Source organism: Morone saxatilis, unplaced genomic scaffold, assembly GCF_004916995.1.
Source record: "Morone saxatilis isolate NCDOM2014 unplaced genomic scaffold, NCSU_SB_2.0 Contig8, whole genome shotgun sequence".
In the NCBI taxonomy this organism is placed as follows: domain Eukaryota; kingdom Metazoa; phylum Chordata; class Actinopteri; family Moronidae; genus Morone; species Morone saxatilis.
In genome coordinates, this window is record NW_023340257.1 from 3084956 (window position 1) to 3089784 (window position 4829).

Below are 4829 nucleotides of genomic sequence, written 5' to 3' on the forward strand. Positions count from 1 at the left end.
ATACTTCAGGCTCCCTGACCAACCTAACAGTTGACTATGGCCCTGGTCACAGCACAGCGAAGCCGCCCTTTCATTCGACTTCCAGCCCCCTCTATCCGGGGATCAAGATGGAGGCTTTGCGTCAGTTCATTCGCCAGTACAAGGGTCAGGTACTCAGTTTCAGGGGGACCGGTTCTGGGGAAAGAGGGCATCAGGAAGGAGGGAGAGCATCAAGACCGGCCTCCCGCTTCTCTACTACCCAAGCCACAGCTTTCCACGGCACAGCCGCGGGGGCCATCCTGAAGTCTAACTGGTCCGAATGATCCACCCTGTTCCAAGGGATGAGCGAGGAAGAGTGGCATGGCTGTTGGTCCTGGGAGGACTTGGTGAAGAATCAAGGAGATTATATCAGGCCATCTGGTGGACAGGGGGAGTGGTGAAGAAGTGGAGGCTTAGATCCTTACAGTCTGGGAGCATTTGCTTGTTACCCTACCAGAAGGGACAGACGCCAGGAGAACTGTTCCAGAGTGAGGGGCGGGTGCACTTTGCAGGAGAACACACGCCACACGCAGCATGGGTGGATTGAAACTGCAATAAAGTCTGCACTGAGAGCAGCTAAAAACATCAATGGCCTTACAGTTTGATGTGTATTCTTTTTTAAATATGTCTCTCATATACAGTCTTATAGGGTTTGTCTGATATTTTGGTTTGTAGGTTAATCTTGTGAGTACTGTTCTATTAGTACTAACACCTTCTGATATGATGTACATTTCTGTGTTACGTACATATTTATTGATTTACATACATATCGACTGATCAGCAGTAAAAGTATTGTCTGTCATGATCAGATCCCACAAAGATAATCATGAAATGTAATTATTTAATTATGACTATGTTTGCAAGTGGTGTATGTGGTGTCTCAGAGAATATTCCATGACTTTCTACCAGAATAAAATTGAATTAGAGCTGCAAGTTGACTTATTTTCACCACTGATTATTTTCTTGTTTAAAAAATTTATTGTTTGGTCTATAACATGTCAGAAAATAGTGAGAATGCCCATTATAAGAGTCCAAGGTGGTGTATGCTTGAGCAACAGTCCAAAACCACAAAATACTCAGTACATTAACATTTCATTTAAAGAAAAGCAGCAAATGCTCACGTTTGAGAAGCTAGAATCAGCAAATGTTTGGCTTGGGAAGTTACTACAATGATTAAAAAAACAAAACATATATTTTAAGCCCCTATAAAGGAACTTTAATTTTGTTGATTGTGGTGGGACCCTGTGGACAGAAGCGGTAATGTTTCTACACTAACCAGTGATCACGTGATTAATATGTAGGGTTATGTAGCATATTTGCAAGATTTTCCATTTTCTATATTTCTTGTATGGTAACACATTGGTCAGGAAAAGGACAACAATCGGTTTCCAATGAAATCACAACTTCCTCCTTGAGAGGCAAATTTTTTGTAAAGCCATAATTTATTTGTATCATTTTCTTGTGAGAGCACAGACATGCCTTTTGTAGTAGAGTTTGCGAGATCTTCAAATGCATGTGAAAAAGTCTTATCTGATCAAAAGCTGCCATGAGAGCACTATAAAATATTGTCCAAGGTGGTTGTGTCCTTTTTAACGATGTCAACCTCAGGTGACCATCCTTTTGGTTGGTTCATAAGCCTACATTGTAGCATGTATATTCAGTATACACCCTTAGGTAGTGCTATCAAGCAATGATTCATTATTGTAGCAAGGTGGTCGTAATCATCAGTAGAATCGCTTGATGGACATTGTCTTAGAGGCACATTTCTATTGGACTCCACAATTAGTTCTTCTGAAGCGTATGTACAGTCACAGGGAAAATGTTTCTTTGTCCCCCAACACAGACAGTCCTGATCTCCCTGGGGCCCTAAGCAAAATTCTGCTGACCTGTGAACCATGTAAACCATCCACCATTGCCACACAGTCACACCTGACACCCCAGTGCTGCCACTACAATTCTCCCTCCTTTAAAACAGTTTGCTCCATCTGTCGGTCTTAGAATAAGTACACATATACATAACAGAATGAGATGTGAAAAATATATAGTATAATAAAATATAATAATAATAACAATTAAAATAATAATAATAATAATAATAATAATAATAATATTTATTTAATATAATATTTTCTACAGAATCTTAGGATCAGTGAATATTAATAATAACACAAATAAGACTTAATATAAAAATTAAAAAGAAAATGTAGAAAATAATCAAATATAGCAGTAAGCTGGCTCAGTCCTCACACTAATATACAATTAGCTTTGGCTAGACAAAGTAAACATAAGCCTATAGGCTATGGCTGCAGCTATATGTCTTAAAATAGTCAAATAAAACTTATACAGCACTGTGCTTAACTTTGGTTGCCTCTACAGCCTGGGAATTTTCAGTATCAGCCTGGGCACAAGTCTGTCTGGACTGTCTGGAAGAAATTGAGAAAGTATGTTACATTTAAGCAGCTTCGACACAAATGCACTTCTCCATACATTTTTAATTGTTACTAAGTGTGTAAATGTTTAAATGTGTGAATTAAAATCTTACCTTCGAAATAATTCTCTTCTGCACTTTAAGGCAAAACTATCAATGATGTCAACATAAGAAATTTGTTTCCCCATTTTATAATTTATGCTCATGGTGGCCAGACCACTCAAAAGTGACATGGAAGACCTCAGCTATCTTTTGATGAGCTTTAACTTTGAAAAGCTTGTCTCTGCTAATACTATCATTACTGGTTGTGTGACTGCAATTCTAATGGCTGTCCAAAGGTTAGGATACAGTTCCTCCAGATCTTTCTCACAGAGAAAGGAAAGCAGCTCAAATGCAGTCATCTTACCTGATGGCAGATCAGGTAAATTTTGAATCCCGTGTGCCAGATCCATTCCACTGATGTCACAGTCATCTCTGAAGGTTAGAGTCTTTTCAACTACCATGCAGTGAACCTTTAAAGATTCACTGGGCATCTGAGAGGCACTGTTGAAGTTCAGCAGAGTACATTGGTAGAGAGTACATTCACACTGTTTCAAATCTCTCATCCATGGATGTCACAGCAGAGTCAACCACACTGTTGAAGTAGCTGACTTCAAGGTTCATCAGGAGCCTCATAGCTGAAATGTCTCTAGCTGTTTCTCCGTCCCTTCTCTTTCAGAACAACCTTCACGTTCACTTCTTCACAAATGCTTTTGGCTGTTGTCTGGGCCTCAGAGAGTCCAGTGTATGGGGAAGCCTTTGCATTTCTGATTAAATGCACTGCTATATCCATCTGCATTGAGGTGGATTGCAAAAGCGTGTTCATCTTGTTGTTAATTGTCAGGATCTAACACCAAATCAAGAACTGGTGTAATCCAGCTTCATCTGCAAAGGATCGTGCCTCCACTTTGCCTACAGGATTGTTGATCGTCTGCCTTGCTTCTAGTAATGCCTCCTGAATCTCAGGAGCCTGATACATGACTGCAACACTTTGGAGCCTACTCTCCTATCTTCTGTCACTCCATGACTTCACAGTTATGTAGATGTGCTTCTTCTGGACACTCCATGTTTGTGTGCCAGCAGAAAAGAAGGTGAAGAGCTTGTGAACATGCCCAAAAAAACCAACTGCATCTTTTGAAGCTTCATCTGCAATGACAAGGTATGTATGTGCTCCACATAGTACTGACACTGCTCTGGGATTTTTTTTGAGTAGTCTGGCTTGTACTCCTTTGTGCTTCCCCTTCATGTTGCCCCCATTATCATAAGCTTGAAATCTTCAAATGGAATATTCAGCTCATCTACGATGACAGTGGACAAACTCATGCCAGTTGTAACCTTTACATTTACAAAGAAATGCTCCTTGATCTCCAGTGTTTTCAATAAAGCCATACTTCTCTGAATAATGGATAAATGCTTCTGGTAACTAAAGTCAGGTGTACAATCCAAGATAAGTACTTTGACCTTTCTTACTTGAGTCACTATTGTTCCCAGAATCTTGTCACTCACAATCAGTATCTGTTAAGGTTGGTTTAGAACCCAATGTGCAAGACACAGAAACAAGAGACTTACTAAGCAAATTCAAAAGTTTATTCACCACTTGGTTGAGATGGAATGTTTTGGTTATGAAGATGGTATATTGAGGGTTGACAACAAAGCTGAGTAGAACCAGGTGACCGGGGCTTGGCGGGGTCCAGTGAAGGGAGAAGCAGTCTAAAGAATGGTGTTTCATGGCAAAAATCCAAATGAGACAGCAGACAAGACAGGACGTAATGTAGGAGTCAGGAGTCAGGCAGGGGAACAGAGATTAGTGATCAGGCAGAAACAAAGAAGCAAAATCTTTAAGGCTGGATATGTGACTGACTGTGAAAACAGAGTCTACAATCTGGCAGAGTGTTGAGGAGAAGACCAGGTATATGAAGCAGAGCAGGATGACAATGATGGCTGGTAGCTTTTGACCTGACTCCTACACACCTGACTCCACTCAAGCACACGGCCAGTTAGACAGAGGTGGAGGGATTGGTAGTATCAGCTCATTCTATGAGCATGTGTCTCTCCATCTGCAATTTTTGTGAAGTGTCATCGTTCATCAAGCCCATATATTAACGTTACTTACTACGTTATTTGCTGATGAGTCTGGCATCAAACTTGGAGAGGAGAGTAGGTCTACACAAGTTTACCTGATTGCTGTTCCCACAATTCACTCTCATTTTTTTTATTCTTCTCGTGACCAGAAGGATAGCTCCACTTCATCCTCTCGTTTAAATTAAAACATTGACACCCACTTTGACACAGAAGGTGGAGTGCATAGTGAGCTTATAGGGTGAACCGGCTCTGCCCCTAGACA